This window comes from Protopterus annectens, chromosome 10.part0 (assembly GCF_019279795.1).
Source record: "Protopterus annectens isolate FY-2018-M chromosome 10.part0, PAN1.0, whole genome shotgun sequence".
NCBI classification, from domain to species: domain Eukaryota; kingdom Metazoa; phylum Chordata; order Ceratodontiformes; family Protopteridae; genus Protopterus; species Protopterus annectens.
In genome coordinates, this window is record NC_056744.1 from 399,281,763 (window position 1) to 399,294,441 (window position 12,679).

The 12,679-nt window shown below is 44.8% G+C and overlaps 1 protein-coding gene across 1 annotated transcript in view; it reads left to right on the forward strand.

Annotated features, from left to right (window-relative positions):
• HMCN1 (hemicentin 1) overlaps nt 1-12,679 on the forward strand; it is a 5,606,893-nt gene that overhangs the window by 851,987 nt on the left and 4,742,227 nt on the right. The gene's annotated exons all lie outside the window — the stretch shown is intronic.

A 12,679-nucleotide genomic window follows, 5' to 3' on the forward strand; every position in this document is an offset into this window, starting at 1 on the left:
AGAGAAAATGTAAGACGAAGCATGTTGACTCCCCCGAGCCGGTCACCTCTGACACCGACTTGGAGGATTCGGAAGGGTCCCCAAGGTCCCCCTCTGAGGATGTCTCCTTCTCAGACATCCTTGAGATCCTTAAGCAGAGGGGGAACTGGACCGCCCTTAACCCTTCCGAGGATGAGTCGGTGTATCTGGACACGTTTGGTTCTCGCCCTTCCACCTCCTGGGTGTCTCCGCCTTTCGACCCGCTCATGGAAGTAGTGGCTCGGAAGGCGTGGACAGCCAAGGACACAGTGGAACTAACTCCCCGCAGGCCCACAAAATTCATTACAGCCCCGTCTGACAAACAGTTTCTTACAAAGGGTGTCCCTGTTGATGCCATGGTGATTGCAGCAGCCACTAAGAAGGAGTTGCCTGACCCTTCAGTGCCTGTCCATCCACCTAATAAAGAATCTAGGACAATGGACAGGTACGGGAAGTGGATGTTTTCTTCAGTGACCTTTTCCATGCGGTCGCTGAGCTGTCTGTGCCATTTCACCCGCCTTCAAAGAGATCTCCTTAAGGAACTGGATGATACCCTTCAGGATCCATCTGCTGCGGGGTCTCAGGAAAAGACTAACTCCCAGCTGGCGACCCTTAATTCTATAGTCAACTCCTCCATGCGGCTCATTTCTTATGCAGCCGATGGGGCGAGTAGAGCCGCAGGCACAGGCGTGGCTTTGAGAAGACATGCCTGGATGCGGTTATGTAACTTTGCTGACCCCTTTAAGGCGTCCTTCACCAATACCCCCTTCGATGGTTCGGCTTTGTTCGGACCACAGGTGAAGGATACGCTTACCAGGTGTGAGCAGGAAGGCAAGACTCTCTCTGCCGTGGGAGTCTGTTTTTCTACTCCTTCTAGACCATACCCTAAAGGTCAGAAGAGTGGAAAAATGTGGTTTCGCAAACCCCAAGGAGTTGTGCCTGACACACGTGCCGAGTTTCCCTCCAGGGGCAGAGGAGGGAACAACAACAACTGACGCCGCCCGAGGGGCAGAGGGGGTCCGCAAAATCAGGGTAGCAGGGAATCTTTTTCTGACAAACTCTTTCAGCACCCCTAAGGGGCTGCCCGACTGTCCACTCTCGGAGGCAGTCGGGGGAAGATTGTCACTGTACCCAGAAGCCTGGCGACTCCTCACACAAGACAAATGGGTACAGTCTATCATATCCGAGGGTTACAAAATCCCCTTTGTCCACACCCCCATGCAAACAAACAGGTCCCTTCCAGATGTTCCACCCGGTCTAAGGGAACAAGCAGTACTAGAAATTTCAAAACTGCTAGAAAAAAGAGCCATCCAGCCAGTATCAGCAGACCAGCAAGGATCCAGGATTTACTCCAAGTTTTTTTTGGTACCAAAGAAAACGGGACTGGAGACCCATTTTGGATCTCAGCAGGTTAAACAAATCTGTTCAAAGAACGAAGTTCCGGATGGTCACGCTTCAGTCCATTCTACCCTTTTTGGGTCCGGACATTTGGATGTGCTCCATAGACCTTCAGGATGCGTACTACCATATCAGAATGAGCAGACGCTCCAGGAGGTTTCTCCCCTTCCGGCTGGGAGCCAGTCACTATCAATTCAGAGCCCTGCCCTTTGGTCTCACCACAGCCCCCAGGGTGTTCACCAAATGCATGGCAGTGGTTACGGCTCACCTGAGACGGCTAGGATTCTAGGTGTTTCCATATCTAGATGACTGGCTCCTAACTGCTTCCACCAGGCATCAGCTAATCTGAGACAGGGGTTATACCATCCAAACTTGCTCCGAGCTAGATATCTCTATAAACTTCGAAAAGTCTGCGTTGTCGCCTTGTCAATCTATAACCTTTATAGGTGCCATATTAAACACAAAAGAACTGTCGGCAAAACTTCCAGTAGAAAGAGTATTAGACATTCGCCGACATGTTCAAACGTTACTACAGTGCAAGAGAATTCAGGCCAGATTTGTACTGAAAACCTTGGGTCTCATGGCAGCAGCAATCACATTACTTCTCCTGGCTCATTTTCACATGCGGATTTTTCAATGGATACTTTATACCCAATGGTCTTTTCAACAGCTTCCGATATCTCACAACATAATAATCACCCAATCATGCAAAGACCACCTTTCTTGGTGGATGGTCTCCCCTCAAGTTTTTCAGGGCAGACCGTTTGTACTTCCTCCTCCGATTGCCACGGTGACAACAGATGCCTCCCTGATCGGGTGGGGGGGGCATTTTCAGGGCAGGACTGTCCAGGGCACTTGGCAACCCCTAGAGTACCATCTGCACATAAACGTCTTGGAGATGAGAGCGGTACTTTTAGCGTTGCAAGCTCTTCAGGACTCTCTACCTACCGGGACAATTGCAGTTCAGACGGACAATATGTCGGTATTGTGGTACATCAACAAGCAGGGCGGAACCAGGTCCTATCCCTTATGTCGAGAAGCACTCAGACTCTGGCAGTGGGCGATCTCCTCTCAACGGTTTCTGATAGCAACGCACATCCCCGGGAAGTCCAACGTCATAGCGGACAGGCTAAGCAGAGCAATCCTTATGCCTCACGAGTGGCCTCTTAATCAGTTAGTAGCGGACAAAATTTTCCACAGATGGGGTCAGCTTTGCTGCAACCTTTTTGCAACCCCTCTCAACAGCAAGTGCAGCGACTTCTTCACTCTCTTCCCCCTCCCAGGCCATTCCCCCAGAGACGCTCTAGTTCATGATTGGCCCCGGGGTCTGCTCTATGCATTCCCTCCTTTTCCCTTAATTCCAAAACTGATTCAGAAAGCGACCGCTTTGGGATCCAGGATGATCCTCATTGCTCCTTACTGGCCTCGACAAATTTGGTTCCCATTCCTGCATCGTCACCTGCTGGAGCAGCCCTGGAATCTGGACCCAGTGCCAGACCTCTTGGTCCATCAGTCAGGCGGGCTGCACCAATCCCTTCAGTCTCTCAACCTCACAGCTTGGTTGCTCCACTTCCAACCTTAGCCAGGCTTCCAAATATTTCTCAGCCGGTGCATGAAATCATTCTTTCTTTGCACAAATCTACTACCAGGAAGACTTATGCTAGTAAGTGGAAACATTTCTCTTTCTGGGCAGAGGCTAGAAAGAGAGACCCCTTTACAGCCCCTGTCCATAATGTTTTAGATTTTTTGGCGGAACTTTTTCGAGCAGGTTCATCATCTGCCACCATTAGGGTTCAATTGGCTGCTATCGCAAATTTTCACGTTAGCCTATCAGAGTCCAGTATCATGTCCCACAAACTTTGTAAGGCCTTTCTTAAAGGGACTATTTTACTTAGACCCCGGTTAAAGATCCCCCCCACTCCATGGGATTTGAACTTGATATTAACTTCATTGATTCTCCCTCCTTTTGAACCTGCAGCTTCTCGTTCCTTAAAGTTACTCTCCTGGAAGACTGTCTTCTTAGTAGCCATCATCTCGGCCAGAAGAGTATCGGAACTTCAAGCCCTTTGTATTTGCCCTCCATATCTTATTTTTCACAAAGATAGAGTTTCACTCAGGACTAATCCTTCCTTTTTACCCAAAATACCCTCAGAGACAAATCTCAATCAGGCTATTGATCTTCCTGTCTTTTTTCCTAATTATTCAAACAGAGCTGAACAAAAGTTACACTATTTGGACGTTCACAGACAGTTACGTTTTTATTTGAATAGGACCAAACAGTCAAGAAAATCAGATCAACTCTTCCTGTCCTATGCTGAGGGGAAGCAGGTCCTGCCATTTTCTAAGGTAACCTTGTCCAGGTGGCTGGCCTCTATTATTACCTTGATTTACCAACCGAGACATAAAGAACTCCCTACAAAACCAAAAGCTCATTCCACCAGAGCATTGGCTACGTCGGTAGCTTTTCAGGCTAGACTTCCAATGGAATCTATTTGTGCTGCAGCCACATGGGCCACTCCTCATACCTTCATTTCACATTACAAGTTGGATATGGCCTCCAGGAGTCGAGCTGATTTTGGTTCCATTGTGCTCAAGAGTCTGTTTCGATGAGCCACCCAGGTCTAAGATGCTAAGGACGCTGTCCCATCCAGCAAGAATGAAGGCGAGATAGACAACTTAACATTAAGAAGTTATGTACCTACCATAATGTTCCATGTTAGTTGTCTTCATATCAACTTCTTTCTTGCATCCCACCCTCCATCCCCCTAGCCTGGTTAGGACTGAGAAGAATACCTTTTGAGGCCTTCTTCCTATGGTTGACCTTTTTTTTTAGGTTACGTCCTCCTCTGTTTGTAGCACTGTAGGTAAACCTTTGGTGGGAACTAGTGTGTTTTTTCCATGGTGTTAGCTCTTCCAAACGAGATCTGGATATCTGACGCCTAGCATTGTGGGATAAGGGGAGGCTTTGAGCCGGTAAATAGCTCTTGAGCTTTAGTAAAAGGCCGAGTCGGAACCGAGGATCGGCTCCGAACCCATCCAGAAAGAAAGAAGGCGAGATGAAGACAACTAACATGGAACGTTATGGTAGGTACATAACTTCTTATTCCATTGGGTCGCATGCACATGCAGATTCTAAAATGGCTGCTGTTCACACAATGGCCTTATCAAGAGCTCCCAATGCCTCATCTCATTATTGTAACAAACACATGCAAAAAGGATCTTCGGTGGTGGTTGACCTCTCTTCAATTAACGATAGGTCGTCCTTTTATCCTACCCTCACCATTGGCCACGGTGACCACGGACGCTTTCCTGATAGGGTGGGGGGGGTATTTTCAGGGAAGAACAGCCCAAGGCACATGGACCGAACAAGAGGCACATCTGCATATCAATGCCCTGGAGATGAGAGCGGTACTCTTGGCATTGCAGTACTTTCAGGACTCTCCCTCTGGGGACAATTGCGATTCAAATGGACAACATGTCTGTAGTCTGTTAATTGAACAAACAAGGAGGAACCAGGTCCTATCCCCTTTGTTGAGAAGCCCTAATAGTATGGCAGTGGGCTACATCCACCCAGCGCTTTCTGATGCAACGCACATCCCCGGGAAGTCCAACTTCATAGCGGACAGGCTAAGCAGAGCAATCCTTATGCCTCACGAGTGGCCTCTTAATCAGTTAGTAGCGGACAAAATTTTCCGCAGATGGGGTCAACCTTGCTGCGACCTTTTTGCAACCCCTCTCAACAGCAAGTGTAGCGACTTTTTCACTCTCTTCCCCCTCCCAGGCCATTCCCCCAGAGAAGCTCTAGTTCACGATTGGCCCCGGGGTCTGCTCTATGCATTCCCTCCTTTTCCCTTAATTACAAAACTGATTCAGAAAGCGACTGCTTTGGGATCCAGGATGATCCTCATTGCTCCTTACTGGCCTCGACAAATTTGGTTCCCATTCCTGCATCGTCACCTGCTGGAGCAGCCCTGGAATGTGGACCCATTGCCAGACCCAGCGCTTTCTGATAGCAACACACATCCCAGGGAAATCCAGTGTGATTGCAGACAAACTGAGCAGGGCAATTTTGTTGCCTCACGAATGGTCCTTCAAAAAAGAGATAGCTGGCAAAATATTCCGCAGATGGGGCCAGCCTTGCTGCGATCTTTTTGCTTCCCACATGAACACAAATGCAGAAGCTACTTTGCCGTGATTCCCCCTCCGGAAGATTCCCCAAGGGCCGCACTCGTGCACGATTGGCCTATGGGTCTCCTCCATGCATTCCCATCAATTCCCTTGATACCCAAAGTACTACAGAAAGCATAAGCCCTGGGAAGGACTATCATTCTAATAGCCCCTCACTGGCCTTGTCAGATTTGTTTCTCCTTCATTCGGCTTCATCTGTTGAAAGAGCCTTGGATTCTAGACCCAGTTCCAGACCTTCTGATGCATTCGTCAGGGGCTCTTCATCCCTCACTTCATTCCCTAAAATTGACTGCTTGGCTGCTCCAATTCCCAACATAGCCAGGTTCCATAACCTCTCAAACGAAATGCAGCTTATTTTAATATCTTCTCATAAATCCTCCACTATACCTTAGCAAATGGAGGAGATTTTCTATACGGGCTTCTCAGAATAACATTGATCCCTACCAAGCCCCCATTTCCTCTATATTAGAATTTTTGACTATGCTTTTCAACAAAAAAGCAGCAGTAGCTACAATTCGGGTACAGCTTGCCACCATCTCTAATTTTCATCTTGGTATTGAAGGACTGAACATAATGTCACACAAACTATCCAAAGCCTTCCTCAAAGGGACCTTCCACCTCAGACCACTAGTGAAATCCCCTTATACCCCATGGAACTTAAATTTCATGCTTTCATGCATTATTCTCCCACCTTTCAAGCCAGCTTCCTCATGTGATTTGAAATTTTTGTCTTGGAAGACTATCTTTTTAGTAGCCATCACGTTTACCCGAAGAGTATCAGAACTACAGGCCTTGTCCATAAACCCCCCGTATTTAGTTTTTCATGCTGACAGTGTCGCTGCGAACAAATCCTTCATTCTTATCTAAAGTTTGTACTGAAGCTAACCTTAACCAAATCATAGATTTACCAGTGTTTTTCCCCAAATACACCAATAATTTAGTGTATATGTTGCAGAAGCTTGATGTTCATAGACAGCTCAGATTTTACCTGGATAGAACCAAAGAGTTCAGAAGATCAGAATAACTTTTTGTTTCATTTTCAGATTCTAGGAAAGGTATGCCAGTGGCAAAAACAACACTAGCTAAATGGTTATCTGATTGCATCACTTTCACTTATTCAGCTGCCAATTTACCTTTACAACACAAAATTAAGGCTCATTCTACTAGAGCATTGTCCACATCCTCTGCGTTTTCTGCTAGGCTTCCTATAGACAATATTTGTGCAGCAGCCACTTGGTCAAGACCTCACTTTATCTCTCATTACAAAGTTGATAGGGCATCCAGGGACAGGGCCTCCTTTGGTTCTGCGGTCCTGAAAAATATACCCCCGTGAGTCAACCGAGAAAGATGGTGCTTGGGACGCTACCCATCTGTAAGAAGGAATGGCGAGATAGAACAACTTCACATAAAGAAGCTATATGCTCACCATAACGTTACATGTGAGTTGTTCATCTCACCTTCATTCTTACTTCCCACCCTCCTACCCCCTCCAGGGTTTTTCGAGGACAGAGATACTAGTTTTATCATGGTTGCTCTGTCTTTCTATGGTTTTTACCAAAAAGGTGGTAGAATGGCATATGGTATTTTTAGTGGCAGCAAACAAGATCTGAGGTAACTCAAGGTGCATCATGGGATAGGGACTTGGCCTTGAGCTGTCTGAAGACCTCAAGCTTTGTAGTAGGACGATTCGGAGCCAAGGATCGGCTCCAAACCCATCTGTAAGAATGAAGGCGAGATGAACAACTCACGTGGAACATTATGGTGAGTACATAACTTTTTTTTGTTTTAATGGACTGTCATGAGATTGTATTGTATTTTTAAACAGAAACACTCTTTTTTTCCTGTTAGTTTGAAACATGCATAACGTATTTAAAAAAATGTTTTCTGTTGAAAATTGTGTTTATTTTAATTTTTGGGGCTGTCTTTAAGAGTTTTAAAGTGCTTTTTACTGTGTTTTTCTGTGATAAAAGTGACTTTTTTAAAGACTTTAAATTTTTAGTGGCTTTTGTTGCTTGTTTTCCCTGGGAAAGATGCAACATTGTTAGCTTGACCATGGAACAAACTGTAAGTTCCACAGTTATTCTTTCTTCCAGCCACAAAAATAAAAAGTTAAGCAGGCAGCCTTTGCTACCCCAACAGGCTAGAAATTTGCCTAGGCCACAGGTCACTGACTCTGCTGTGGCCATTAATTGTACCTCAGACCACTTGTCTTTTACCACGGATCCCTCTGGTGTATCACGTACAGCCACTGTGGACTAGGGGTTAGCCATATTTGCTGTGGCTGCTGGGGTCCCCTCATTGGGCAAAGGAGAGCCATTCTTCTTGGTCCTGGGAGAGGGAGCAGGGAAGGCTTCCTGTTTTGTCAAAATGTTGTTGCCATCCTTGGGGAAGCTGCTGCTGCCATTAATAACACTGTTAGCACAATTTTTCCTGTCAAAAAGAAACAGAAAACTAAAAATGTATCTACTCCTACTCAAATTTGTTGTACAGGAGTGATTTACTGCATCTGGCTCAGGGTTTAATTCAGGCTATTGATCATTCTTATAAACCAGTTTCTGGTAAAAAAAAGGGATACCTCTTTTCCCCAAGAGATTCAAGATTCTGAATCTGGACCGGAAGATGAAGGGACAGATAACAGTGTTTTCTTTTTAGATTTCTGATTAAGACTTAAGGGAGAGCCGAGTTTCTAATTCTCCCTGTGGAGGTTTCTGTTTCTCTGAGATTATTTCCAGAATGTGCCAGTGTTTTCAGTGGGAGAACACTGAAGTTTCCCCTCAGAAAATACTATGAGCTGTTACACAACGAATTTCCAGCACCTTCAGTTATTCCTCCACTTCTGTCAGCTTTCAGGATGTCTCCTTTGAAATTTGAATCAGCTTGGAAAACCCATGAATACCTGTAACAGTTAGGTATTATTCTGAAGTAAACTACATCCTATTAAGTGACAACTTGTCAAAACTCACTGCCCTTCTGAACCCCAAGTTCACAGCAACCAATGCGGAATTGTTCACAGAAACCCTGTGCAACTCTTCACATGGCTACATAGAGACTGCTGTAGCTACCAAAAGAATGCCCAAAACAAACCCCCAAGACAAACCTCACTGGTGGAATCCTAACCTTAGCAGTGTATATAACAAAAGGAAGAAAGTCATGGAAATAAATTCAGAAAGATCAACTTTCATAATGACAAGAGCTCACTCTTTAAACTAAACAGGAAACTTAAGAGTACTAATTAAATGCAACAAGGCAAGTATGAGGTCAAGATAGTTTCTCATGCTAAAGACAATGGCAATTCCTTCTACAGCTATGTCTGAAACAATAAAGGTAACACACAGCAGTGTGCTAAACTGGTGGTAAATGGTACCACCTTCACCAGCAGAGTGACATAGCGAATCTGCTGGCAGACAAATTCAGCTCTAACTTCACCCACCACTCCCTCCACCTCACCCATGAAATCCATGCTAGCATCACCCCCCCCCCAACTATTAGCAGGTAGAAGTGGTCATGGTGGCACTCACTGAGGCAAAAACACAGCCTACTTTACCCAGACAATATTCCAGGTTGCCTCAGAAATAGCTTGAAACATGACCTAACAGGACCACTTAAGTCACTTCTCAACTCCAGCCTCAAAACTGACCAAGTACCACATGAATGGAAGACTACAATAGTCACCCCTCTTTACAAGGGCGGACCATCAACTGAACCTGGAAACTACAGACCCATTAGTCTGACTAGTCTAATATGCAAAGTCATGGCATAAATTATCAAGGAAATGATCAACAAAGACATTGTGAACTTAAGTCATTAGACCCATCCCAGTCTGATTTTGTTAAACGAAGGTCATGCCTACTTAACCTGGTAGTCTTCTTTGAGGGGCTCATCAAGACAATGGATGACAGGAAAACAATGCATGCCACCTACCTAGACCTGGCTAAGCCATCTGATGTAATACCCAACTCAGTTATTGTTGACAAACTCACTGATCTAGGTATGTATCCACATAACTTGCTGGATTGCCAACTGTCTCTCAGCCATGAAGCCAGAATTAGTGAGACCATCTCCACCAAGAAAGCAGTCACCAGTGGAGTACCTCTGGTCTCAGTGTTGGACCTGTTCCTGTTTGGCATCTACTTCTCAAAGATCAAGGCGAATATCAAGGTCATCTGGCTAACCAAGTTTGCAGATGATTGCAAACTGGGAGCTATCATAAATTCCCCAATGACACATCCTGCAAGAGAGTCTAACACAGACAAACCATTGGTGCCAAAGCCACAAACTTTGGTGCCAAGAAGAGCATTATATTGCCTTTTGAGAAAAATTCCACCCAGGTTAATTACTCCATAAATACGAAACGCTTAAGAGTTGACATGGTAGTTAGGGATCTGGGAGCATATGTAGACAGTTCTGGCCTTTGACAAGGTAGTAAGAAAATTATTCTATGTCACCCAACTTATAAGTAAGGGTATGGCATCCAGGTCCAAGTAAGTTATAGTATCACTTTACTTGGCCCTTATCAGACCCATCATTGAGTACAGTGCCCCTTTGTTATGTACCTGACCAGACATATGCAACAGCTAGAATGCTGTCAGAGGTTCCCCACCAAGATAATCCACAGTATTAACACATTGTCTTAAGAGATTGCCATAAAGCCCTATCTCTATACCCAGTCTCCTACAGGTTACTGAGAGACGATCTATGCCTGGTATATAAGGCATCATCAGATCCAGCTGTGATGGACCTTTTGCACATCCACAAAGCAAGTAGCACCAGAAACACTAGATCCAAGAATTTAAACTTCACTTGTGACATAAATAGAACATGCTGGTGAGACATATGTTTGTCTCAAAGCATCCTCATGCTGTGGAGTAGGCTGCCTGTGCACATGAAGCAGAGTTCATCTCTAACTCTAGTCAAATGTAACCTTAACCTTTGGAATGGGAAACTGAAAGTTCACCCCCAGTCTGGCCCTCATATCTCTGATAGATAGACAATGCCAGTAAATATGCCTTAACTAACATAACCCCTCAGTAAACCTTTTAGAAACCTTCTAACATACTCATCCAAACAGATGCACTTGTTACATGGGGACACAACTGGGTTGGGCTGCATGGCTAGGATTATAAAGACTCTGGTGGTCGTTAGCCTGGTATATACCTATGAACCTATATGTGTGTGTGTGTTACTGCCTGTAATTTTCCTGATATTCAGTCAGCTGCCCCTAAAAAGGCAGATAGGATTGTATAAAGTTCCTCAGTCTTTCAAGTGTTTATACATTCTTCCCTAAACTAACCAGCAACTATAGCTTTAGTTATAACTACTGCTGCCAAACATTTAGTTAATTCCAATCCTACTCTTTTTGATAAGGATGGAAAGATTGTTGATAATTGTAGGGGAAAAAAGTATGCTTCTCCAGCTTCGATTTTCAGAATTTTGAATTGTCAGGCTCATATTTTGAAGTTCATTCTGGCTGACTGTGAAAGTACGAGGAATGCTTTCTCTGCAATTTCTTCTCATGAGGAAAATCCTTTAAATAATTTAGTTTTTTCTATTGTTCAAGTCACTGCTCATTGTTTACAGTGTGTGTATGACTCAGTTGGTACTTCTTCCAGGGCTGTCACCACTGGTACTGTTTTGAGGAGGCTTGCCTGGCTGCATTCCCAGAACCCCCTAGATGATGTTAAAAATGAGATTTTAATTTCTCATTTAGATAAGCATTTATTTTTGTCCCTCTGCTACAGACGTTATCAGCAAGTGTGATTGGGACTGTCTAAGATTTTCCAGCTCTCCATTTCAACATTTATTAAGGGATTCTGTAACCCTTCTTTCACTTTAGGCATTATACAAAATAAATAGTCTCAACAAAATGCAGACAGACATTTAAGAAGTGGCAATGGTGTTCCAAAAAAGTTCTGAACCCTCTCAAAAACAGTAAAACAAATCAGAATGATGGTTTAATGGACCGTGTACCCCCTTCCCACCCTGGCAGCCCTTTTTCCCCTTCCAGAAAGTCTGAATCTCAACTTTTCTCTATGTCAGAAGATAGTTTCAGACATATGGGTTCTGAGGATCATTCAAGGTTACAGATGGAAGTGGGAGGAATTTCCTCCTTTCCAGAGGGTAATCCTTGATCCAGTAGACTAGACCAGGCTCTTTTATTTGTCCCTCCGAGCTACATGCTCTAGGGACCTAAACCTTGTCACCACAATAAACAGAACATGCTGGAGGGATAGATTCCTGTCCCAGAGACTTCCCATACTCTGGAACAGACTACCTATCTATGTCAAACAGAGCTCCTCATTAGCACTCTTCAAGAAAAATCTTGATGATTGGATGGGAAATGGGAAATTCACCCCGGGGATCACTTCTGTGGCTCTGCTCGACAGGGGCACAGGAAAATAATTTTCTTGGGTGGCGAAAGCCAGAGTACATTTTTTGGCTAGGCTTGTATGGGCCCTAGGGCCGATAGCCTAGTACCTACCTATGAACCTATGGACCTGTCCTTCATTATATGCTATTGCTGGGAGTGATAGAATCAGTTGCTCCTTCCCAGTTGAGAAAATGCTTTTATTCAAGTATGTTTTTCATACCAAAGAATGAAATGTTGTGGACACCAGTTCTAGATCTTTCTTTCCTAAACCTGTTTGTGATATTGTGTGCCCAAGTTCAAAATCCTGTCACTTCACAACCTGTACCTCTTCTCCCTCATTCAGGTTTCCTGGTAGCTTCCTGATAACTTTCCACTGCCTTACTCTCCTTTACTAACACTGTCCTTCAGCATAAAAACAATGGCTATCTCTCCTCTGCTACTTTCCTAGACCTATCTAAAGCATTTGACATGGTTCCACACAAACAATTCATCTCTGTCCTCAATAACCTATCCTTCTCTCAATCAGTCACCAACTGGTTTGAGAGTTACCTGTCTGACCGCCAACAATCCGTTGTATGGCAGAATGACATACCTCCCCAACTACCTGTCTCCATAGGGGTTCCCCAAGGATCCATCCTTGGACCCCTACTCTTCTCTGTTTTCACCAATAATCTAGCCTCTGCCACCAAACATGGCACACTCATACAA